This window comes from Agelaius tricolor, unplaced genomic scaffold (assembly GCF_023055355.1).
Source record: "Agelaius tricolor isolate 1412-34295 unplaced genomic scaffold, bAgeTri1.0.p SCAF_11, whole genome shotgun sequence".
NCBI lineage: Eukaryota > Metazoa > Chordata > Aves > Passeriformes > Icteridae > Agelaius > Agelaius tricolor.
The window spans coordinates 13137901-13165357 of NW_027269271.1; the positions used below are offsets into that span (position 1 = coordinate 13137901).

At 37.1% G+C, this 27457-nt stretch overlaps 1 protein-coding gene and 1 long non-coding RNA gene across 11 annotated transcripts in view; one reads left to right on the forward strand and one right to left on the reverse strand.

Annotated features, from left to right (window-relative positions):
• DPYD (dihydropyrimidine dehydrogenase) overlaps nucleotides 1–27457 on the forward strand; it is a 331540-nt gene that overhangs the window by 177666 nt on the left and 126417 nt on the right. The gene's annotated exons all lie outside the window — the stretch shown is intronic.
• LOC139594029 (uncharacterized) lies at nucleotides 16633–22331 on the reverse strand. Its single transcript, XR_011680494.1, has 4 exons — nucleotides 22069–22331; nucleotides 21030–21171; nucleotides 19777–19878; nucleotides 16633–16879 (listed from the first exon to the last, which is right to left on the reverse strand). It is a non-coding gene; the product is annotated as an uncharacterized lncRNA (long non-coding RNA).

Consider the following 27457-nt stretch of genomic DNA (forward strand, 5'->3'; position numbering starts at 1 on the left):
GGCTCACCTTGAAAGCTTCACATTCTGCCCAGAGGGGGTTAGCACAGAGCTCACTGTTTGGTGCTGTGCTCGCTCCCTTTTTAAACACCCACGTACCTTGCTCATAATTGTCTTCATGACAACCTTTGTAGCATTTTCTGTTTGTAGGGTAAGCATTTCAACTGGGAGTGATTCAGCAAAGTTTGTTCTTGCATACTACTGTACTATTGTTGAAACCTACAAAAAAGCTAACATAAGAAATAGCTGAAATTCCTTCAGGGTATTTATACTTCAAAATATACTGCACTCTACATACTTTAGAAAGTGCTGGATATTATAGTGTAGAGCTAATATTAATCATAGGGGATTGTACCTGTATGTGTCTGATGGTATCTGGGAGGGAGATAGTGATTCGTACAATTTTATTTATTAAATTAAACATCTTTGCACAGCTGCTTTAGTATCAACTAGATTTGATTTCCTCCAAAAAGAGAATAACTGCTTTTGAAATGGACAATCACTAGGAAAGACAAATGGTAGCAGAATAGAAGTGTCTCTTCACACAAATTTTTCTACATTCATGTCTTCCCGTTTTGACTGCAGGATCAATAGCTCATTGCTCTGTTGGTTCAAATAGTATTTCTGTCTTGTTCAGATAACTGTATGCAGCAACGTTATTTGTGAATTCTGTTTGCAAGGTACTGAAGGGAAATGGGGGAGCTGCATATCATGTAGTCCACAATAAATGGATACCAATTATTACCTCTTTTAGAGCTTAGATGAACAGAAAACTACACGCAGAATGACACATACTGCATTAATTAGACACATAACTGTGAGTGGGAGGGTTTTAGGAGAAGTGTTATAGTGAGCTGGTTTATTTACTAAGAATTTATTAGTGAGTATTGTTTAGAACACAAAATTTGTATTAAAACATGTAATCAGAAAGTTTTTATAAACATAGTATCAAAATTAGTCAAAGGTTATATGAGGTGTGTGCATTCCTATGCCATATTCACTACCACAGCGAGGAGTTTATAGCAGAAATTAGGGTTTTATCAGCTGAATTCAGGCTTTGTTGTTCTCTCACTCATTGTATGGGCTGTTTAGAAAAAACAACTGGGTTAGCAGAAATGTTTGCTTTGATTTTTAGATGCTTCCTTCACTTCTAAAATTTAATTCTGATTAATCAGATACATCTGTCTTTATTTTGTTGTGACATGCATTGATTTGTGATGCTGTCGCTTTCAATAATGCAGAAACAGTTGCCTTTATTATGAGAACCAGCAGAAATCAACATGCAGACTAACTTCATTTTTAATCTTTAATTTTCTTCATTACATATGGAGCAAGTTGCATGGATGATTTTAAAAACAAAGCTACAATTAAAAGGAGATTAAATCTGAACTAAACCATAGCAGAGGAAACTTACTAGCCGTAATATATGTTTATGCAGTTTACAGATGTAGATTTTACAATACATTTTCAGAACCATTTGTAAATAAAAATGATTGCTGGCAGAGAATTAATTAATTTGCCCAGTATATATTGCATTTCTATGTGCTGTTATTGTAATATACACATTCAGGCTCCAGCTAGTTCTCTCTCTCTACATTTGCACTGTGTGCACCTCGCTTCATAATTGAAGGTGGTAAAAAATCATAGTACAATGATGCATTGTTTTCCATAACATTAGTATTTCACAGAAGTGAATCTGTATTACAAAATGTATATTTTTGTATGATATTACAGCATAGTAATTTAGATTAAACTAGTTATAATTTATGGTGCCAAGCCAAAAAGCTATTTAAGATGCATTAAAATGCAGAACCATGACATTTGAAATTCTGATGTTCTTAATATGACAAAGGTTATTCTATGGAGTTTTGCTATAATATGAAATATTAATATTTCACAATACAGTTTTGATGAAGTACAATTTGCCTAGCTTGCATATGATAAAGAAATTAAATGCTTACCAAGGGAGTTCAGTGAGAATTAGAGCCCCGCCTGAACATCTGCTTGAAATGTTATTATCCTGTCCTACTGACAGCATCGCTCCCTCATTGTTTTTCAAGATTGACAGCTGAATATTGTACTGATTTCTGCAGCAAATATGTCTAGGTGAACTTTGTTTGGTTTTTAGGAATTTAGAACATGCTTTTGATTTCCATCCTATTTTTTTTTTTTTAATACTCTTGACATTTGTAGATGCCAGATTGAGGTCTAGTATGCTGTAGCAAAGATAGACCATTGACTTGCAATGAAATGCCAGTTGATATCTCAGTAAACAGAAATATTACTATTCTTTATTGTGTGGTCTGTATGAAAGCTGTATGGGCTTTCTTTGGGGAGACAAATGATCTGATTGTTAATGTCAAATATAAAAGGGACTGTTTGCCTTTCTACTAAATAGCATTAGACAAGTTTTATTAACTACATTTTTGAACAGAAAAAGGACCATTTTATGGGATTCCTTAGCACCCAAGAGTCTTAAGCTAAATTATTTTCTTGTTTTAGAAGTTTTAAAAGTTTGGGGTTTTTTTTAATTATTATTATTGGTTTTCATGTTTTTAGGAGTTATATCCTTCATTTTGTTCAATATTTCTGAAAGAATTTTAATAAGAAATACGGTCTTTATTGTTTTATAATTTTTGTATTTTTAGATCAGTGCACAAAATCAGCGATGTTTAACAGGAGAGGTAAAAGGCTATGCTAGAGAAGTGCTATAGAATGTAATTATTATCTTTTAAAATGCTGTAGTTATGCCCTTTTATTTTTTTTCAGAAAATGTGTTATTTAGCTATAATAAAGGGAACAAATAATTATGAGAATCTAAGTAGCAGGAAAACAGACTTTCCTCCTTTTTCCATGAGAAAAACTATTTCTGTGTTTAACTTAAGGATCAGATCTCATCTCTCTACTTAGTTTTACCCTACCCCGTTTAAATAAGGCTGGAGACTTCTTTGTATGCAAATAATTTCAAAAGCTTCAAAATTGCTGTCCGAGGAACTGAAAGGACTGCATTTAACCATTCTTTTTCATCAGCCCATACCCCTGGTGATGTAGGTGTTTGGCATATCTTCACCCTGGAAGAATCCATCTGGAGAGATGTAGCACAGCTTGAACACAGTGAAAAAGAGTTCCCAGGACTGGGAGCTTTAACAAGCTTATCAATAGCTTGGCTATTATTGATAAGCCAAAGCATTTCCTATCACAGCTCTAGTCTGCACAGGTAGATGCCCACCTTAAACTGGTGCACGTGCGCATCTTGACACCAGTGAATTTGCAAGTGAGGTGCTTTGGACCATTCAAAAATCTGTTTTTGCCATCAGTAATTCTGGTTATTTTGGCCTATTAATATTTCAAATGCTGAAGATAACGAACTGCATTTTTAAAGCAAGAGTTCAGCAACAATCTGTAAAAAGTTTCTCTCTCTCTCTCTGTGATCATGTTTAACACTTTAGAAACGAAAAACTTCTTACAGGTTCGTGATAAAAATTAAACCTCTGGGGAAATGTTTAGTCCCACTCTTCCTGTAGCATTAAATATCACAGAAATGCTGCACTTCTTCTGCAGTGGGAGTCTCTTTTCTGCACGGAGTCTCTCATGGAGAAGTCTGTTATCTCAAGGCGTGGAGCACAATGTGGCAATTCATCAGTGGAAGACAGAGGGATCTGTCATGCAGGGGTGGTGCACGTTGAGTCAGTAAACCTCATCTGTGCTGAAGGACAGATTTTTACAAACAGAGGATCAGCAGTTTTCTTCCATGTTATCACTTTTTCTGCCATTCACCCTCATGGAGCAGAGTGAGCGTGGCTGGAACTTTTATACCTTATGCCTTGAGGTCGTGGCATGAGTTCCACAAAGTCTAAGCTGGCAATGGCTTTCCTTCCTCACACAAAGCTGCACACAAAGCTGGCCAGCAAAGGTAAAACCAGATCCATGTCTAAAACTAGTGCTTGGTAGGCTGCAGGATTCTCAGTTACATCTAAAGTGTTTGGTTTCTATACATCTGGAGATTTTTTACATAGTATTTGGAGGTTGTTTCTTTTTCCTGTTTTTTTGTTCTGGAGTCTGGTTTAAAACAGTGTAGCCAGAGTGCATATACACCTACTAAGTGTAAGTGTGAACATTAATCTTGAGCTTGGATATTTCAGGCAGCTTATGTATAAAAGACTTGTAAATCAGTCTTTAAGCTATTTTTTAATCTGAAAACTAACTGCTGTGTATTGTAGTGAAACTTATAGTGCACTATAGTGCACTAGTGTAGTGAAACTATAGTGCACAGATTGGCATAACTGAGGAGCAGTTCAAGTGTAATGCTGAAAGAGCATACAGACTGCAACACTGAGGATTTTGCTACAAAAGCCTTTATATAAAACATAGCTTCCAAAAGAAGGAGTCTTCATTCCTGCTCAGCATAATATGTGCTGTTCTAATAGTGACCACTACTTGAGAGAGGACATAATTTCTATTCATAGTGCAACTATTACCCAGTGAGTCAAACAAAATGGATGCAAATTTTACACTGGTTAAGAATCAGAACTATTTATTTTTATCCTGAAGAAACTGCTTTGCTCTTTATTAATTTTGTTTGATTTACCTTATTCTTCTGAAAATACCTGCAAATATTTATCAAGAGAGACAAGTAGAGCACACATGCATGATTTTCCAAAACTGCTGAGGATCTGCAGTTGGCTGTGTCTGAAGTACTCAACATTTTTGAATATCACATCCTGAATAAACAGGATTCTAAAAAGCAAATATGTAACATACTTGTGTAAAATACCATTCAGCTACATTTTTCTGTGGTTGTTTTTTATGTCCTTGGAAGGTTGTTGGTGATCTTGTAAATGACTCACATAATTTTTTGTCTGGAAGGAATTCAGCTAAAAGGGCAGTTTGAATGTAAGCTAGAAATTGGCAAGTGTAATTCTGAAATTTAGAATTTTCACATATTTTCCATGCTCAATTGAGATTTGTTGCAAACCTTTTTGTTTTGTGCCAACCAACTGCATCTAACTTTCTTAAGTAGCATTAATATATTTTATAATTTATTAGAAAAGATTGTAGGATATTTTTCTTAGTAGTTATATCTAAAACACACCTATGACAATCAAAGCATAAAGCCATACTTAATATTTTCGAGTTTCAGCATAAATTACAGACTTCCTTATTTTTTGAAATTATTATGATGCACTTTAAAAGCTAACCACTGGCATTCAGGAAAAAATGAAATCTTTATTTTGTCAATATAGAATGACAGAAGTTTCCCTTCTGTCAAGTCATTGGCTTTTTGATTCTCCCCATTTGATTAAGTGCATGTGTCAGAGTTCAGGTTTTTTTCATTCATTTCCACATTCTAATTATAAAAATAAATCCAGAATACCATCTAGACTTCAGTCTAGGCCTCCTGAGATACTGAAGTGGAATAAAGGAAAAGTGGTTGTCATGATTCAGTTGCTCTGCTTTACAGTTCAGCATTTTTGCTGAGGCCAAAGGCTGGCTTCTGCGAGAGCCCAGGGGACCCTTTGTGTCCCCACCTGTGACCACTGGCATGCCAAGGCTGAGGTGCCTTGGGGAGGACCTTCCAGCACTGGGGTCACCCCTGGCAGCAGCTGGTGGCTTCTGCTCCAGCTGGGCACCTTACAAGGCAGCCTTGCTGTGGGGTGGCTGCTTTTCTGCTCTGCACCACTGGCTGGGGAGACCTGGAGCACCTCATGCAGCAGCTCTTGCCCCAAGATTCCTGCTTGGACCACGCAGTCTTGCAAGATGTTTGCAGAAATGTGGGCCCAAATTGACTGTGTGGGGACGTTGAGATGGGTGTCAAGCATGTTTATGGTGCTGTACAGCTCCTGCTAAGAATTTTACAGGCATTAGCTGAAATGAAAATAACTATCTCTGAGCTGGCATTGTTTCCACACACGAGTTAACAGGGTTTAGCTTGATCATTTTTCAAGGAATTTTTGGTTATACCAGTGTAGCTTCTGTGTACAGGTGATACACTTCTCTTTAAGTGCTTGAGTCATCTCATGTCTTGAGTTCCCACTTGGTAAATTAAAAGGATAAGGCTGTGTTCAACATCTGATTTGCCCACACAAGACATTAAGAAAGCAAAGAGCTGATTTTTGAATCTCATGGTGATATAATTGCATTTACTCCTGATTGACAATGTTGCAAAAGCAGAATGAAGCCCCATATGTTTAAAAAACCTGACAGGTTCTTAAGTTAAAATACCTATTACTAATCCAAATATGTATGTGAGTGTATTCTAAATAACATTTCTTGTCATTATTTGAGATGCAGAATTATCTATTTTTTTAACTACAATAGTGATTGTGGGACTCTATCCTTCAGTCAGGTAGTGTAGGATTTTTGTGAATAAATCCTCTAGAGTTAATTCCAGGAGTTTCCATTCTGTGAACTATGGAATTACTACTTTAAGAATTATCTGAAAAGCTCTTGTCAATGCTAATTGCAAAATCCAATTTTCAGTCTATAGAAAAAGGAACACACATTTTTAGGAATCCTTTAATATTCATGTTATATTAGTCTTTAATTGTAATTTCTCACATCTTGTATTATGAGGACATACAACTTTAGATTTGTGTGGAGGATACTTGATAGTACTTCACAAATTATTTCTACTTAATTACACTAATGCTATTAAATTATTATTGAGTATTGACATTTTATACTTTATTTTGGCTTTCCTTGTGCATTTTAGACTATGAAGCAGTTAATTACAATGCAAGCTATAGGTCTCAAAAGCAGCTGTCACCACCTTTTTACTGTTCTAGAACACATATTTAAACTTACAATATGTTAGTAAGTTTTAATTTTTTTCTTTAACTTCTACTTGCCTGACTTGATGATTTAGTGCAGTGTAAGAGGAAAAAAAAAGAAATTCCTTAACCACATTACAAATGAAAAAGGCATAAGCTAATGTTATAGCTGAACGTTTCTTTGTTAGCAACTGACCTCCTACTCCTAGAGAAAAGAAAGTCTTGGCTAGAAGACAGTTCAATAAATGAACAGGCTATATATTGATTTTTCTTCCTCTTCCCTTGTTATGTAATATGATTTCCCTTCCCTTGCAAGGGTTGCTGTTGTACAGGGTAGGGCTGGGATCATGGTCGTGGAAGCGTATGGGAATGTGTAGACTAAGGAAGGCTGTCACAGCAGTCAATAAGATCTGAGAGGTGTTGACTAATTGCCTGCTAATTACACAGTAAATTGTCTAATTAAGCTGATGGTTAATTAGGGTACGCTCGCACAGCAGTCTTATGGAATTTTTGTCTGATGTCTGGGAAGCAGCTTGTGTAATTGGCAAACTGGTAAGGACTGGCAGAGCCCATGGCTGGGAAGCGCGCTGCCAGTAGATGACAGAATAAGGATGCGTTTGCACAAAGGTTGTCATGTGAACACACAGGGGTTTGTTAGCCTTCTCCAGCTACGTGGCAGCCAGCACAACCAGCACTGAGCTGAGAGCTGCTGGAAGCTGTAAATAAAATAAGGATCAAGCATGTAATATTAGAAAAGCAGTGACATGTGCTCTTTTATTTTAGTCAGTTTGAACTTTAGATAAACACAGGGTATCAAAATTCTCATGTACAGAACTTCACCAAACTGTGTGACTTGACCATGGCAGTAATTATGGTATTGTGATCTATTTAGTGGAGTCCCAGAATGATCCTGTTTCCAGGGAACTGCTGTATGTATGTTGTTGTTGAAAAAGTATGGTTGTTAATAAGGATGCTTGCCAGCCATCATAACTATCGTGTGTGGCATTCTGAATGCACTTTAATAGGCATTGTGTCCGTCCTTAAATGTGACAGAGTATGAGCAGGTCATAATGGTGCTCTGAGTAAAATATGTGTGCACTGTGCATAACTACAATATCATTAATGGAAATCTACGTTCCAGATTCTTACCCAAAGCCAATGGAAATGGTCAAAAATATTAAGCAGAGAGAACCTGGGCAGTACAGGAGTACAGACATCAAATTCAGCCAAGCACAACTTTGTTGTGACCCAAATTTTTCATTCAGTAAAATGACATGGTAGCTGGCCTTTCTTGAAGTTATTTACAAAGGTAAATATCCTGCAGAATCAGAATTGCACAACACATGATTGGGTCTTCACATGACATCGTGGTTTAATTTTAAGTTAGCATCTGCAGAATCTGTGAACAATATAGCTCTTTGTGTATCGTGAGCTAAACCAAAGAAGGTGTGTATGTATATAGGTACTTATTTGTTAAGAATGTTTTGATGTCACTTGAGAAAAGTGAAAATTAATATCCACTTTGATTCCTGGAAATCACATTTGTTTCAGAGATCCACGTCATTTTTTTCCTAAGCATTTGGGATATGTGGTTTGGGCACAGTGTCTTTCTGGAAGAAGAAGAAAAAAATTAGCTGAATTCTGGATTGCTACTGAAACTTGGTTTTTTTTTTTTTTTTCTTTTAAATTTAAACCACACATATGTTTCTTCTTCCATAGAAATAGAATTTTAAAACAATCAAAATTTGACAGATTAAATTATACTTTCTTTAAATTAAAAAAGCCAATTTTATCCTGTGATCTTGCTGCTTCTACTTACCTGCACAGTTAATAACACCTTTATGTAGCACCTTCTATGTAGTGAGGGTTAGTTTATGATTTTTCCTTCAAAAATAATTGGGTAAAATCATGGTACACTAAGAACATTCTCACTGTGCCAGTCATCAAACACACAACTCCAAATACTCACAGGCTAATCTAAAAGGCCTTAAGCCTTTTCTGAGGGGAATTTTAACTATACTTGTAATGTTGCTCCTGTGTGTATATTTCCACAGAAGAAAATGCTACAATTCCCCTGAATCAGATCCTGTGAGTTGTTGCATAAAACGAAAAAGGTGAAGTACACTGATTCAAGTCAAAACCATACAGGGAGGTCCTGTGTACGTAATTTTCTTTCAAATAAAATATACTTTAAATTTACATTTAATATTTATATGTAGGATTTTTCCACATCCATCTGCACATATGTAAAAACAAACCTCTTCAATTAATTTTGTCTTACTGTTTTTAAGGTTTATTCTTTATAAGTATTGGCAAAACTATTGTTTTGCCTCTGACAGCATATTCAGGAACAAAGCTCACTTCACTAGCCAACTGAAGGAACTGAAAGCATACAGTGCAACCATCACAGTTGCTTTCATTTTCTGTCATGGGGCAGCAAATGGATATGTTCTAATGCATTTTATTTTCTGAAGACAAAGAAAGGAGTTGAGAGGATAATTGTTACCTTATTATATCCTTCAAAAGGAATTTCTGGCACATGCTATTATGATTTATGCTTTAATAAATCACACAAACATAGAAAAGCATGTTTCTAGTAATTCACATGGTATAGCAAATGTATGTGTGTAAAGCCCTATTGCAACATGACAGTCTGTAATAAAAATTGTGTGGCAACAATGCTGCTGTTAAACAGCATCAGCAGCCAACTTATTTTAGAAATAATTTGTTTTTCAAATTATTTTCATATGCAGTTGTTGGTTTGTCTTGTATGTCTGTGGAATCTATAGAAATTGGAAACATTTCCCAAATGTCCCTGATGCAGTCTGTCCCAAAGCATCTTCCTGGTCCATTGTCCAGCCTCATGCTTAAACAATGGAGCGAGAGGAGCGTGGTGTCGGTGCGGTGTCAGTGTTGTGTTCAGCTTTACTGCCTGCGATGGTTCTCTCCCTGCGCAGTGCAGGAGGGTTCCTGTTTGCACCCTTTTATTTAATCTGTATATCAAGCCATAGAGAAGGTTTAGTGAAGTGACATTGATTGAAGTGTTTTCAATATGTCGAAACTCAGCTTTATAACTCTCAGCTGATTTAGCTGGAGCAGCTGATTGCATTGTTCAAGTGTTTGTGGGAGACTGGGGCATGGTTGAAAGCATGCTGAGCAAAAGTCAATCCAGACGAGATAGGAGTGATGTTGGGATCGTTAGAGAAACGTCCAGAGGCTACAGCAAGAGAATTATCAGTCCTTCTGGCTGAGGGATGTACTTCCATTCCAGGCTGTAGCTGCAACAACAGATAAGAGCCAGAAGCCTACACCCCTTTTATTTTCTGAACACAAGCTTTGCCATGAGTATCCATGCTTTGTATTTCAAGATTAACCTACTGCCAGCCCGTGCTATATTGGACTGGGTCTTAAATCTATCCAAATATTGTCAGTGGTGATGAACTTCACGGCTTGAATTCTGCCAAGGGAATCAAAACTGCCCCCAGCCTGTACTGCCTGTTTTGGGTGTGCTGGGATGGAGCAGAAGGAGATGCTGGCAGTTCACAGAACCCACTTGTTGCATGTGCTTGGAGCTCCTGCCCTGGGTGATCTGTAAGAGCCCAAATCCCTTAACTCCAGCACAAACTTGGGCTTGTTTTTCCTCCCTAACTTTGCAAGAATTGAGGAGAGGATGAATATTGGGTTTCTCGTTGCTACTGGATTTTTATTATTCTGTTTAAGTTTATACTGCTGCCAAGAACAGTGTTCTCAGAAGGTCAGTTGATTGCTGCTCTTGTGTAGGAGGTATATTTTAATGTCTGACAGGATTACCTGAAATAGGTGATTTCACGTGGAGGTAACACAGGTCTCAAACACATAAATAAGCAAAATCTTATGTTCCTATATTCTGAGTATATTCAAACTCAGATGAATTTCTCTCTTGACGTTGGTGAATTTTTTTGTTTTATACCCGGAAAACTTCTTTTGTGCCTTTAAGAAGAACAGAATATTGGAATCCATGTCCAGATTTTTGGAGTATATATTTTTGAGTGTCACATTTCTCAAATGGTTATATTTTCATCATTTTTTATTCTAGGCTAAAAATTTGCATTTATCTTGGCTAAACTTGAACAAATCTATCAGCCAGAACATTCATAATAGTATATAACAATTCCTTTTTTCTAGAAACAGAAATGCAAATTTAATTTTTACTTCACCATCATATTGTCTATATATAAATACATATTTTTTTACTTGAGCAACTCTACTCTCATAACATAATTTACGTTTTCATTTCTATTTTAACACTGTGGTTAGAGAAGGCTCTAAGTAAGAATATATCTGAGAGTAGAGTACTGGATCATATAATCATGAAGTAAGAATATATCTGAGAGTAGAGTACTAAAATGGTAAACCAAGTACCATCAATCTCATGACTTCTTTCTTATGCCCCTCTCTACAATACTAAAAGTGATGTTTTGTTACCCTGACAGAAATTGTTCATACTATGTGTTGGGAGTTCTATACCTCCAGATACATAAGCTCTCTCTTGTGATGTTCATTTAATTGCTTTTTGGGTGGTGTGTTTTGTGTTTCTTGCATTCCTCCTTTAAAAAAATTTTAAAAAATAGTTCCAGAGAGTGCAAGGATTTAATGAGATTTTAAATGATAAAAAATAAAAGTTTCTAGAGAGTGACATATTTCAAGCTCTGCTAAAAATATACCTAATGGTTAAATTTATGCAGAGGAGAGACTTGATTCTGTCTCCAACATCCTCCATGTTTAGCCTGTTCAAGGATTCACATTCCTACTAGGTCTCTTCCTTATGTATGTTCCCTGTCTTTTAAGAAATCTTTTTCCAGCCAGCCATTTCTCTCTCTAAATGAGCAGGTATCATGGGCAGTGGAATATCCATACCTGTTTGGCTTTTGCAGCATGCACTGAACTGCTTCCTGCTCCTACTGTAAGTGTTGGAATACAGCATCACCCATATTCATGCTTTTCTATCTATTAGTCAGGAGTTCACAGTGTGCTTGCTGATATTCAAAAACACAGTGCTAGTGCCTGTTACATACAAAATAATATGACTTAATAGCATAATTGAGGATGTAGTATTTGCATTCAGAACGTGTGTTTACAGTGAAGTGTCTTGATACTGCTGAGCTCTCAGGGACAGAAACATCAAGTGCAACAAAGAAAAATATTTTTTTTCCAAGTGGTGGAAATGAGAGTTGTTTATTTTAAGAGATCTTATGTAAACATAACTGGGGGAGGAAAAGCAAGCCAGCATTTCCAGCCAATCCACACACACATCTTGGCTGGCCGGAGCTTTCCCCTTTGGTGCCGTTAGCATTTTCATTTCCAAAAACGACAGGCTGCTGTGGAAGCAGTAAAAATGTTCAACCTGTGGTTTAAATTATTGATTTTTTTGAATATTGAAGCAGTATTTCAAATGGGTTTTGTTTGAGTTACTTCTGGGTAGAGGGTTCCAAAGGTAATTTGATATCTAAAAGGCTGTGTATTTCAAAGCCATTTCGGTCTTTTGAGTTCTTCAGCTGATCAGCTGATTGGGTAAAATACCTTATTGTCTCCTGAATTGTAGGCAATAGATAAACTGCAGCTCAAGGCTAGCACATAGACCAGCACACAATGCTCTTGGTGATTTCTTATGTGTGCTCAGTGTCCAATCATCTGACAAAAAATACCTCATTTATTTTTAATGCAGTAACTTATCTTCACTTTAAAAAGAAAAAAATTTTTGAGATGCTAGTTTTCACAATCAAGATGGATAGAGGTCTGTTTCCTGTATCACTAGGCAATGATGCATAATTAAAACATGGTGAAATCATGGTATAAAATCCAGTATGTGTAAATAAGAAATCGGTGCATGTATTTTCACAAATAAATTGTTACATTACTACAGATTGGAATGGCTGTAGTGAAAGAGAAGACACTTTTAAGGAACTCATGTTCTTTCACAAAGGACTGGGTTGTTGGTGGTTGTACATGTACAATGTTTAGGAAATTAGCCATTCTCAGAACCCTTCTAGTCACAGAAAAAAAAAGTAAAAAGGTATTACTTCAATAAGGCTCAGATCTGTCGGTGAAGCCATATTGGAATGAATATTGGAGTTGATGGGAACTGTGAAAATTAAATTATTGCAGGAATGAGCCTGGTTAAGAAGACTTAATACACTAATGACACTACCACAGAATAATGGTGTGAATCACATTTTAAGCAGGTTTTTCCCTTAAGGAGGCTATGGGTTAAAGAGTACTAAAAAAAAAAAACTTCACTAATGTATGGATTATGCAACACTAAACTATGGATTATGCAAATTAAGTTATTATGCAATTTATTTGGCAAATATGCATATATATGGCATATATGCTTAAATAAAATTAAAATATATGAATATAAATTGTGAAAAGATGTATGGCATAAAGAGCTTATGTAATGCCCAGTTGGTTTCCATCTTAAAATAATGCTACAACTACAATACAGTCCTACAGTAACTAGTTTGTGTGAGTGTAGTTTAAGAATTTGCCAGATTTTGTCAATCCTCCTGGGATCTGCCCTACAGTGTTTTGCATTGTAGTTTACAAAATCCCTTTTAAATTGTGTGAGTTCCTGCTGTACTGGAGTGTGCACAAAATAATTTTATCCATCCTATTCTAGGTGTGGAGCAAAGGAAAAATCTGCCCTGCTCTGTACTGGCTGCACAAGGGGAAGGTTGTCTAAAATAGCAGAGGTGTAAAAATCCAGACGCCTAATGCCTCCAAAACCAGAAACATGCAGTCTATACCTGCCTAAATACTTAATTGTTTTGCCCATTAAGTGAGCATTGGCTGTGCTGTATAGATGACTCTCCATATGTGGGGATAAGCTTTGGGCTGAGGAGAGTCTGGGTAATTCCTGGGTGTATGAGGTAATGCTGGGTGTTGGAGCTCTCCTTGGCTCTGGTGCAAACTTGGCTTCATTGCCCTTGGAGTGAGATTGCTCCTGTGATCTGGCATGTGCAAGTGTATATCCTATTTCTTAGTGATGTTTTGCAGTGACCTTTGCTTTAAACTCCATGGTTCCATGGTAGGAAAAAGGAGGCAAAACCAATCCCTACATTGTATTTATCCCTACTATAATTATCCCTAACCAAGGACTTCTTGTGGGGCTAAACCCCTTATTCCTCCTTAAATATCTTTGTCCCTGACTTTTTGTGTTTAGCATCAGAAGGCTTTTGAATCCTTGCCCAATCTTAAATCAGCATTCTGTTGGAATAAGCAGAGAGCCTCCCAGTCAAGCTGCCCTCTCTAGCCGAGGATGGATTTAGTCTTAGAATTCCAGGTTTGAGCATGTAAGGTAAGCCTTTTGCAGCAGGTCTCAGCTGGCTGTGCCATTAATGGTGCCAGAGATCCAGCCACAGCTGTCGTATACTTTCTTGCACCCTTGTCACAGTAATAGTGGGAACATTTGCCACAGATTCCCAAATGAAACCCTAACTCAATTATAGTGTCTAACAGCCACCTTCCTATTGATTTCAAGGGAAATGGACTTCATATCTACCTTATCTGTGTGTGCTGCTAGATCCTCTGATGAGCATATTTACTTAACTGACAGACCTGAGCAATGACTCCAGAGAGGGCTGGGGCTTGGGACCTGGTATACATTTAATGAAAGAGGCCATGCTTAGCTTAGAATAATGTTTTCCCTCAGTGGTAAATAGGAGAAAGGTCCTGCTAGAAATTTCCGTGTATCATGGCTGCTTTCAGTTCTTACAAGAATATTTTAATGAGCTTTGATCTTTTTGCTTTATTAAATTTGTTTTATGTCCCACAGGGTGGATTTTTAAAAGCCAATAGAATATGGAATTTTTCATGGGCATTTAAAAAAGTTAATAGGCATTGGCTAAGCGACTGCTATGGAAACTTCAGGTGAATGTAGAGGAAAACCAGACTTGAGATGGGGCCTCTGTGTCTGCCACAAGCAGATGGGAAACAGGGCTTGTACTTTGGCATAAAAATTCTGTCTGCACTTGTGCACTTCTCTACATGGATTTCTGCCTGTCAGAGAGGGTATAACATCTGCAAACACTGAATGTTTATTTATTAAGAGCTCAGTCTGGAAAAGCAGACTCAGCCCATCAGGCCGGAAATCTCCACTTTGAAGCTCTCAAGTGGAAAAAGCCTTCCCTGTCTAGATTATTGAGCCCATGTGTGGTGCCCCTCATGATGACTGATGGATGATCACACAGTGCTCTCAGAGGAGCTCAGATCTCCTGATGACAGACTGGGGCATGCTGCTTCTACCCTTCCTGAGCTTGGTCCACCCAGGGTTTGCATTCCCAAATGCTCTCCCTGGCATGTATGCATCCTATCCCAAGTTCTGTATGAGCTGTCTTGCCAGAGAAGTACAGTGTCCTAATCAATCAAAATATGCCAGTAGAGTTTGTTCCATGATGGTGGGAGTCAGAAAAAACTTGTTAGTCATTAAAAAAATGGTAACTAATTCAGGATGATAGTTAAATTTGCAGTGCAAGGTTTGCGATGCCTTTCAAGTTGATTCATAGAAAAGTAATTTTGAAAGAATGTTGTCAATATTTTGTTTTTCTTTATTTAGCCTAAATCTGTTCTGAAAAGTAGTTCAGCTACTTTTTTGTCTGTGAACATAAAATCTAACAGTTTGCATGCAATACTCTTATATGCGTCCTTACTCTGGTAGCCAGTACAAAGAGGGAAATGCTAGGGCTTTTTAAAGAATTTTAAGGTGGATGAGATCTCCAGTAAAAATCAAAATCTATTTTAAAGATCCTCTCTAAAATGTAGTGCTGAATCAAAATTGGTTTGAATCTCTTACAAGATGTTCAAATGCTGAGTTAAAATGCACAGGGGCTGATATTTTCATGGTTTGTTTATCCCCATGATTATATTATCCAGATCTCTGGATAATCAGGCTCTGAGAATGTGGCTTACCCTTGAAATCCCTGATCTTACAAAAGACCCTTTGACTTCCAGAGGAGTTTTACATAGAAAAAGATAAAAGGAGTATGTTCAAAACAAAGTTAATGTTCAAGAGCTCAGTTATCAAAGTAGTAATCTATGGTTAGATTATCATTGGGATGTAAAGGAAAATAGTCCTTTAAATACTTCCACTTTCCCTGTACCTCTTTTTTTACAACTTGAAATTATTTAGTGCTACCTGGAGAATTGATACTTTTAAAGTTTTGTACCTAGCTATTTAAATAGCATCCCAAATAGAATTGGTATTGTTTCCTTGCATTTCTGACCCCGAAATACGCAGTAATGTTAATCAATGCTTATAGTATTTAGCATTCTTAATCCTAATGGAAAAAGAAAATACATAAGTAAGTTCAAGACATACCTCAATATTTGCAATCCATCCCCAGCAGAAAACTTAAATACATGCTTGAAGGAAGTAATGTGGCTCTCATCCTAATTACTCAATCCAGCAATAAAAATATTTTGGATTATACATAAATTTAAATATAACTTTGGTGATCTGTAACTCCCTAATGTTGATTCTTTGTGCAGGAATTTTAACAAGTCTTTGAATATGATTGTCCTTAAAAAAATTTTATTCTTGAAGAAATCATATATTTTTCCCCTGAAGGAAGTCATCTAGTCTTCCCTCCTCCTAGGAGAATATAATAGTCTTGATTTACTTAAAGCAATCTGGAGGAAAATATTTTAGTGATAGTTCACAATTTACTAATGGAGTTTTACAAAACAGCCTCTAGGAACAGCTAGAAATACATTGATTATATGGCTTCCCTTTGAGAAAACAGTAATTAAAATTATAACACAGATTCTATCAGGACATGTTAATATTTAATTAGGCAATAAATGAGCTTGGTACAGGTGTCCAGAGTTGTTGACAGGAGCTTTTTTAATCCATGTAGTATTGTCTCTTAAATAAATAGTTACCTCTTTGCTTTTTTCCAGTGAGAAGTTACATGCCTAATTAGCAGCAATTAGTATTGCAGCATTAGAATTATGAGATGAACCGCAATTCTCTTCTGTTTTTCTTGTAGAGGAGCTCATTCTGTGGTCTAGTGTGTCTTGGCTTCTAGGTCATCCTGTTAGGAGCCTCCCGATTCTGCTGCTGCCCTGTTGCCTTCCTACAGTAATTTGTGTAGCAATTAGAAAACAATATTATAGAAACTAACACTGAGTTTTCTCTAATGATGATGTTTGAAAAAATATATTAATTTGGCCTCCCCATCAAGTACAAGAAGAAAATTTGTATTCTCCTTGTAAGACTGACTCCCTTTAGTGACTCTTCCAAACCTGCTGCTGCAAACATGTAATGGAATTCTTCCTCCTCTTTCCTGGGTCTTATTTCTTTTTAAGGGGTCTTACCTAAGTTACTTCCTCACTGATTTTCTTAGACTCACATTTCTATAAGTGCCTTTTCATTCAATTTTCAGGGGACCGTTCAGTAGCACTCATCTAGAAAGAAGTCTTAAGAATTGCTACTCCTTTATTTGGTCAATTAAATACATTTACTTCACAACAAGTTTTGATCGCTGATTAGAGGATGATATTCCCTAACAGCTGAAAATGGGCTAATATTTTTAGATGTCTGTAAAATAATTAATCTGTTAAGAAAAGTTAAGTTTTTATGATCTAAATCCACTGTAGTCCCAAGGGTAAGCATTAGAGATTGAAGTACTATACTTCAGTTATTATGCATTCATTTTCAAACTTTTTGAATCTACACAGGTCCTTAGAAGCCATGGTACAGAAATACCAGTTTAGGATACAGATCAAAAGCTGCAATCAGTGCAGATATTTTATTTGCCCTTGTGCTTCTCTTCTCCTCAAATAGTTAGCATTGCATCATTTGCATCATGTTTTTCTGTTCTTATGACCTCTTACTGAAAATTAATTAATGTTTTAAGGCAATTACTGAATATTTTTCCCATCAGTCAGCTAAAGCAACCATTCATTGATTAGGTAGTTTACTATAGCAAAACACCAAGACCCAACAATCATGGAGTCATTTAGGTTGGAAAAGACCCTTAGGATCATCCAGTCCAACCAATAACCCTGAACTGCAAAACCTGATCCAAAAGTGAATGTCTGCATACAGATTAAACTTTCTTGCAAAAACTACAAGTTCTACATCTCTCTCCTTTGATGGGTGTAGTTTTTGATCACAATACATTTTGACAGCAGAAATTTAATCATGTCCTTCTGCTTAGACCTTTATCAGAAAGCTGATGAAATGTGTGCTCACACTGATCGCTAGCAAGAAATTTTTAAAATGTCCTTCAGGTTTTTTTTTCTTTCTCTTCTTTCCATCCCTCACTTCCCTGTCTCACAGAGAAACTGATACAAAGCTGATGAGAATTTGGATTTGCTTTGAAAGCATCTTTTGTTCAAAGACTAATTTTAACCTTGTGATAGAAATTGCTTTTTGTATTCTGTTAAATGTGATATCTAGTAATTGTTTGTCAAGACAAAGTGCTGTAGTACATAATACATTTTAAAAATTATCTTTCATAATTACAGTAAAAGTGCCCTTATATTCTAATAACTAGAAAACAAGCAAGTATGTAAAAAAAAAAAAGACGAAAAAATTTAAATGTTTTAATTTTAAAGCAATATGGCCTTGTATTGTTAAAAAGTGGCATTTTTAAACGGCTTAACCAAATGTAATTGTTAGCAAAGATCAAATACTTCATTTCCTTATGAAATATACAACTCAACTAGAAAATATTTGTAGATTTAATATAAACATTATAGTTGCTATTCTATTTTTTTTTACTTTTACTCCTAATTTCTGTTGTATTTGCATCTCCTAATTTATTATTTTAGCAAGCTTAAGTTTATAATACTGTGACTTGGAGACAAACTTCATGTCACAATTAACAAAGTTTGGGGGCTGGCTGTTCTTTTAAGCAAGGGCAGCAAACCATTCGTATTTGACTTACAGTGGGGAAGGGATTGTTCTGCAATTATTCTAAAGTAAAGAGTAGAATTTTTTTATTTAATTCACTGATCTAGTGAGATTATCTAAAGGGCTTGGGATTTTGCTGTCTTCATCACAAGTTATGGGTACTGATGGCCTTCTGTGTGGGAATTGCATTAGTGAGGAAGGTGTGCTGAGCAAGCAGCAGTGATAAAAGCTTAGGTAGAAATGAAGTTCGGTGTCTGTAAATTTTGAAGTTTGTCACGCGTTCTCATGGTTAAATCTTAAAGCACTAATGAGACGGTATAGAAAAACATTAAATATGTGGTAACTAAACCTCTAACTTGTCATTTGTCTTTCACACAATGTGAGTGGTTCAGCAGTTTTTCTCCAAAGTCCTGACACATTGCTTTTTCCCTTATGGGGCTGCAGTTTTCTGTGCTAACTTAGTGATTTGGAAAGCCAGCTTACTTGCTGAAGTTATAGTGTTAAATTGATTTAATAAACACAAATGTGATGGTTTAATGCTGTAAAATAATTTATGAAGTAATGGTCTGTTTTTAAAAAAACATAGTATGTGTAACTCAGATGATTCAGTCAAGAAATGGAGTAAGATATTAGGGAAGATTTACAAGCACTGTTTGTGTTCCAGACTTCTGGAATATAAGTACAGATTTGGGTACTTTCATCTTTGCAAACACAGAACAAACAGACATCAAAAGACAAATAAGAATATTTTAAGGTATCCTTTTCCCCTCTATAGCACAAAAGATCTTGTATGTAAAAGCTGAAGAAACACAATTTTAAGTTACAGCAAGGTTCCTTTTCAAGATGTGTTCTGTACTAGTGGAGAGATCAGAACACTTATGATTTGAATCACCAATGTGAAAATGCTGGAAGGCTGAGGAAGTAATATGTTTTTAAATTCAGTTCTTATTTTGCTGAAGAAACTTAAAAATAATTATTTTACATCATATTATCATTATATACTATCTGTCTTCAAGGAAAGGAGAGCAATGAAGAGGAAAGAGGGCTATAGACTTCATTCACAAAAGCTATGAAAAAAAAAGAGGTGTCTTTATGGTGCTATATTTTTCATACCTGGTGGTGGAGAGATTAGAGCAGTTTCTGCATGGTGGGATCTTCTGAGATAAGTTTTTCTGTCAGGGTGGTTTTCATTTTTAAAAAATGCCTCTGTGTGCACTGAGGGAAAGAGAAGGAGAGAGTGAGAAAGTGACATAGATGAGGTTTTGTGCTTGTATGGGAAGAATAAAGTCTGGCCTATTCCCTCAGTAAAGAAATGGTAAATGCAGGTGTTAGAAATTGACAGGCAGCACTGTGTGCAACATAGCAGTGGTTTGTGCACTGGAACGTGCCAGCCAGGGACTTCATCAAATCTCCTTGGGCAGAAATCGTAAGCAAATTTTCTTGCCTTTCTCCATAAGCCAGTAAATCTTCCCATGTTTTGCAAAAATCCTACTGTACTAGATAAGGTCTTGTAACTGTTGGAATGGTTTTGTGTTTGTAGAGGTCCTTACTGTGCATTTATCTTCCAGTTCAGCTGGAAAAAATTCTGACTTGGGGAAATTCAGGACAGCGAGTCAGTGCTTTGGGCCTCATAAAAGAAACCCTGCAGGGGTGGAGCATGTCTGAGTTGTGATGGAGAGGGGAGGAAGAAGTTGGGAAGATTGTACAGGAACAGCGCTGTGTGCAGTGGTATTGTTGCTTCAGGTTTCACTTGCCTTTTGTGGATGGTTAAAACTCCAGAAGGGGTGATACTAGACACAGTCTGGCTAGACAGCTGAGTCACAGAAGAGGCAAATCATCACAAGACCTTGAGTGAGAGTTGGCAGGGAATTACGAGGACATAAGTCTGTGATGCCATTCCTATCTATGAGGGTGTGCAAACAGCAGTGAGCCAGATTTCCAGAATGCTTTAACTACTGTGATATTAGGCAGGAAAAGGCAAAGTCTCCCCATGTTTTCACAGAGGTGAAATTGTAATAAGGTTCTAGTAGGGAGCTTCAACTAGGGTAGTTAGGGAAAACTGAATCTTGATATTGGGGGGTTGATTAAAGGATTTAGAAAATTAGCCCTAAAAACATTTCACACATACTAGATATTGAAGTCTATTCAGCCTTTTCAATATATTTTTGAAATGATGGGGAGGAAAGCGCATCATAATTTGGTTAAATAACGGCATTCTTCAGCTACTCTACTTTGTGATTAATTTAAAGAAGGTGGTGTATTGAACGTAGTAAGGTAGGAACTTACATCTGAGGTGGTTTTTTACATTGCAGTTTACTGCGCTGTAACTTTAAGTATGCTGTTTTGAAATACTGGACTTAAATTACCTTAGTAAGGTATTTATTTAGATCTCTCCTTCACAAAGAAGCCATTGTGGCTGCTTTGGTGCTCACTTTGACGTTTAATGAGCAGCAACCCCAGGAATGTACAGATGCATACTCCACTTGGCAAGTATAACGCCCTCCTTTCCTAGAAGAAAGGAAGGTCAAAGAAATTAACTTTGTTAGAAATAGTAATCTGCTCATTGTGTTTAATCTTTTTTCTCATATTAATGAAAAGAAACTGACAATGGTCACTAATTCCTATCTGCTTTCATATGTTAAACTCAGAAAAGCTTAATTTGAAGTATGAAGTGACTTTCATTGACCTTGGGGGCCAACACTGCAAGGCAAGTTCTCTGTGTGTCTTAGAAGTCTCTCAGAGTGAGGAAAACTCAGGTTAACACTTCTTACAGTGTGATTAAATTTATTTTTAAAATCTAAAAATCTTATTTGAAACTTTAATTGTGCTGCAGCCATTTACATTGCAGAACACCTGTACTTCAGGAGTGAATAGTTGTACAATTGCTTAATATATTAATAAAAGCTACAATTAATTTTTTTCCATATCCGCAATAAGAACTGCCAGGTGTTCTCTCAAACAGCTGTCATGTAAAAGGGTTGATTTTCTCAAACCATTTGTGTTTGATTAGTCTGTCAGTGCCCCAGGAAAGCTGATGTCCTTGTGCCCCACCAGTCTGTCAGTGTCCCATTAAGGGGACCCTTCACTGAACAGGCACTGGATCAGAGGGCAGCTCCACTGATGTGTTCAGGGTCACACAGCATAAGAGACAGCCCTTCCTGGGGCTCCACAATGGAGTGTGTGAGACACTGCCAGCACCTGCCAGCACCCTTGAACTCCCACTAACAGTGTACAGAATAACATTCTTTATTAATATAATAGAAGATTGTCACAGGTTAAAGATCAAAGATTGCTGGTGATAGTATCTGGCTGCAAGATTGTATTCAAAGCAGTATCTGGATAAGCTCTAATTCCTAACAAAAACTAGCTTGAGACAATCAGTGTACATAAAAATACACTTCTTACCCAACAGGCATCCCCGTGGGGGAGAAGGTGGCTCCCTCTGACTGTCCGAGAGGTTGTGATGGAGTATTCCCTATCTTCTGCCCTTTTTTAACTTACTTTTATACTATTTTTTTATGTTTGGGAGGAGCGTGTATTGTGAGTGGGAAGTTGGGCACGTTGACTGCATTCCATCTGGGGAGTAGCAACCACATTTTCTCCCTATAATTTTCCATACTGTTATAACTGTGTCTGTAACTTTCCACTCCTCTCTATATTTTGTTTCATCCCCCCCTTAGCATGTACATTAACTGCAATTTTTGTAATTTTCTTTAATTTCACCCGTCTTTTCCCCACAGCAACCCTGTTATTTCAAGTGTTCATCAACATACTTTTAGCAGAAATATTTTGAAAAAAAATTGGGCAGAAAAAGGATGTTTTGAGCTCTGCAAATCAATAGGAACACATCAGAGCTTTGATATGAAAAATCATACAGATTTAGTCTCTTGGTTCTTTTTATATTATTATATATCTTTTATTGTATTTGCCTAGTATAACTACATCAACTGAATAGGCATGAGGTGGCACAGCTCTTGGGAGACTGCTTTTCTGAAACTGGATTCTTAAAACATTTTCTCCAAATACTTTTTTTTCTTTTTTTCTTTTTTTTTTTAGTTTCTAGGAGACATGATTATGAAATAAAAAGTGAACTCAGTTAATGAAGAGCTGTCTTCTTGGTTCCCTTAAAACAATATGTCTGAGAGAGAGGTGAATGGTTTGATTAATTTCTACGTGTCATTAACTTCCATGCCCTCAGATGACAAAGTTAATATTCACAATGTGAATTATTTCTCAGCTGATTGGTTTAGGATGAACATGCAATGCATGTACTTATTGCATGATCTAGCGCTGTGCCCAGCAACCCTTTGGATGTCCTAAAACTTGAAATGCCCCTGCTTTCTTTGGTCATTATAGACAGCACGGTTGAGATTTTACAATGCAAAAATCTGTGGCAATTACCAACTGCAAATGTGGACAGTGTGAAGCAAAGCAAAATCCAGAATGACTAGTAAGGTATGGAGTGATATATTGATACATGCCTAAATAAATTTAGCTGACTAAAAGCTGCTGAGTGTCTCAACTTTATATTTAAACTGTTGTTTCAAATCTCCCAGCCCATTAGACTTAAGTAGTTTAGAATTCAATGATCTGATTGCAGAGTTCAGAGATTATTAGAAAAATGGAGCCTGATCAATGCCTTGGGTCATCTTTTCAGTGTGTTAATTAATTAATCAACAGGAACAGAAATATATGTGTAATGCAAATTAAGTCAGTCTCAAGTTACTAGAAAACCAGAATTGGTCGTACGCAGGAGAAGGGAATCCAAAAGCAGCAGAATATTAGTGCTTTTATCTGTGTAACACCACTTTCTTTGGTGATGACCTGAACTAGAGATATTTGCAGGACTAGTGTGATTGTTTCTGCTGTGCTCTCCTGGAGAAATGAATAAGCTTTTGAGGCAATGGAAGAAATTCAGTAACTGAAATATTCATGATCCACAGTCAGCCCTTGATTCTATTTGTTGTCACTGCTTCTCTTCATTTACATTAACCCCCAAACCAGGTTCTTTTGCTGTAATCTAGTACCAAATACAGTTTCCCTAATCCCCATGTCCACATTGAATTGCAATATTTCCCCATGAAACAAAGTAATTTTATGTGGTTTCTGTTATCTTTGCCAATTATTTCTTCAGGTTGTTTTTTTTTGGTTTTTTTTTCCCACAGCTTTGTCTTTTAGTGTGGAAAGTTATAAGCTTTGTTCTCCCCTAGTTTCTCCTTATTAAAAGTCTTCTATCTTTGGTCTTCAGAGTACATGAAAATGCTGTGCTGTTTTTCTCAAGGACCATATATTGTCTCCTTTGAATGAGGGAGTTAGATACTTGATTTGTTTTGGACATTGGAGACATTCTTCTATTCCTGTATGTGGACCTCTCCTGTCACCTGCAGGCAGGAACCAGACGAACTCATTGCTCAGGTGGTCTCTGTCTTTAGACCCAACAAAGTTTTTAGGTTCAAACCCTGAAGTACTTCCTTTCAGGCTTCTTTCTTCAGTTCTGTTGTGGCTTTTTATGCACACAGTAATTTTTATTAACAATAAAAGGGTTGTGTGCATAGTTGGGATAAAAGATAAAAAACTGGGGTTTCAGAGAAGAAAATGAATTATCAGTGTCAGAATTTGGCCTCACAATTCCTACAAAGAGGAAAAGAAAGCATTCAATTAAAACTCCAGAAGGTGGTTTGTCACAAACCCCATGGACTGGAGCTTAAGGGCTACTTCAGCTCTTCTGCCATCACCTGCTGGGTTTGGAGCCAGCAATAGCAATTGGCCTGACACCAGAATTTCCTGTTAAAGTGAAACAACCTGTGGTACCATGTAGAATTCATTCCTAAAACCAAGGGCCATGAAGTTGGCTAAGCCCAGCCAATAGATCCTTTGCCCAGCTCTTCCCTTGTTCAGCTTTCTCATAGCCATGGCAGGAGACAAAAGATGAAGAGGTTGGTAAGGCAACTTCTGTGTAGGTATTTCACACTCATCTCAAAGAGATAATTTTCTATTCTGTCACTTGTGTGATTTTACTTTGTATGTACGTAGACAGATTCCTTGAATCATCACATAAGTTATAAATTCCATTTTGTTTCCATGAACTGTGAGTCTCCCTGTGCCTGGGGCTGTCATGTGCTAACAAGAGACAGGAGGAGTGCCAGAGTGTCAGTCATTACAGACTCTTTCCATCTAGTTTACTCTTAACTAGGAGGGGCAAATGAGGAATGAGATCTTAAATAAGGACAGCATATCCCTCCCACAAGGAATCAAGACAAAGCAGCCAGGTGGTAATGTTTGGATTTCAAAGCCAGGAAGGATTTTTGGAAGCAGAAATGGCTGGGTCAGGAAAGATAAAATGATGCACGGACACCAGAGAGGTCTTGAGACGCAGAGGCGGTGGGGAGGCAGTGGAAGCCTCCTCTTCATTGGAAGAAACTGATGTGTGTGCTTCTGGGGAATGGGAGGGGAAGGTCCCTGAGCACCAAAGGGGATCTCACAAAATCTCAAGGAAAATTCCACAGTGAGGAAATGTAGGCAGAGAGATGTATGTATGTTTACTATTTCATATGGCTTTGTGTATCTCTTGTGGTCATTAAAGTGAAGAATGGCTGCTTTTGAGACAGTTTGCAAAGTCTGTGCATTCTCTGATTCAGCTCTGTGGGAGCCTGGAGAGAGAAATTGTCACTCAGATGTTGACTGAAACTGAGATCTGGGAAAGAGATCTGTGTCAAAGCCGTGGGACACCAGCACCAGTTGTAAAGTCTAAGCCAGGGTCTCTCCTTTTAGAAGGAAGAAGAGATTGCCTGGAGACCCAAGGCAGATAGGAAAAATTCAGAGTGTTTTTACATGGCAGCAGACAGAGGCTTTGAGAGAGCCTCACAAGAGGTATAATCTAGTCTGTAATATCTCAGTCTTTAAATTCTTACCTGTAGTAAAATGAAACTGAGTGAAAGAACGCCAAGGCTTGCACACAGTGAGATAACAAGCGGGACCATTGGTGGCTCCAAGCATTATCTGGCAAACACATGCACACAAGTGAGCTGCAAAATGGAAGGCAGACCACGTACATCATCATCATTTGCATTAAACCCAGGAGTAATAATTCCCACCAGCAGACAGGCTGTTAGCTCAGGCTTAGTGCCATGCTACAGTAGCTCCCTGGCTGCTGACTGCTGTGGAGCAGGGGAGAAGGCAGCCCCTGGCTGCTGGCAGTGTGGTCAGGGTGGGTCCCCCCTGCAGCTGCACTATGTGCCTGCAGGGCTCGGGTGGGACTGCCACTGCCTGGCTGTGTGTGCTCACAGGGCACCATGGCCAGTGGGCACCAGCAGCCTTCCGGGATGGAGCCAAAGCACAAGCTCCTCTGGGGCAGTCTGAAAGAACTGAAATGCTCAGGAGGACAATGTGGAGCAACCTGATGTAAATGGTTCCTCTGCCTAAACTGCAATTTTTGTAATTTGAAAGTGTTCTGAATTTTTGTTTTCCTGAAAATATAACTTAACTGTTGAGAGGGAGGTGAAGGTTTTGTGATGAAAGGAAAATATTATAATAGGAAAATGGGGAATTAATGGCTTGTCCATGTTCCTGACATACTAGGTCTGAAAATAGATGAACTGGCTGGATTACCTTGTATGATTTTTACATATGTAAATGGACATATAACTATGTATCGATATAAAATATTAGTGCATATTTACGGTATAATAATTAATTCAACTTTATAAGCAAATTAAGATTGCCTCAAATTTACATACAATGTGAAGAAAAGTCCCTTTATCCTCTGTAACTGCAGCATTTGGCAGATTCAGGAATAAATAATCTTTTGTGGCAAGGGTATGCCTTATCAAACATATGCAGATCAGTGCTAATTAATGCTAATTAAGGTTTCCTGTCTATCTAGCTGGAAAAACGTCCAAATGTTATGAAATCCAGTTAGTATGCCTATTACCCTAATTGTTTTATATGGGATGGTTCTTAATTAAAATATGTAAATTTACCTTAATTGCTATATACTAATAGAGGTTCATGTTATCTCACTAAAAATGACAAGATGGTGAGGAGGGGTACTTAAACAAATAATTCTGATACGTTTGTAAATAAATGACCTTTACTCAAAATTATTTTTAATTGGAAATTGGCAAAAGGAACACTTTGCCATCTATGTTTCTCTTTCGTTTTAAATAATGTCAGAATTTATGGTTCTTTGTTAATATAGATCTGGTGACATTGTGGCTTAATTAAGACTGCTAAACAAGTCAACATTTTGTGTGTTTACAACGTGTTTCAAAATTGTTTGCTAACCTCACATTGACCTTCAGAAATGTCATTCTTTACAATATTAATCTTTATTTTCAACTTTTTTTGTTTTGTGGGTTTTTTTTGATCACATGGTTTTGTTTGTGAAGTTTGATGTACTTTTGTGCTTTTGCTGGTGCCTGGCCCATGCCTTTGCAGCAGAGCTGCTCCTCTTTGAGCTTCACCCAGGAGTGTAGGACATGGACTTTGACCACCTTTGGGGGGATAGTTCCCATGTCTGCTGGGACATGACTGAGGCCCACACAGGTTTCTACAGAAGGTCTTGTGTGGCTTCTGCCCAACACAGAAGCACTATTTGGACAATATTTTATATGGTGCTTTGTAGGTGTACAATACTGGTGTTTTCTTTATAATTATCGTGCCATTTTACAGACAGGGAAAACATTTTTCTCCACTGCTGTAAAGAATTAAATTAGGAAATCTGCTATTTTAGAGAACTGCTCTATAGTTGTAGTTTTTTTTAAAACACCTGGTACATTTTAGCTTATATTGTATA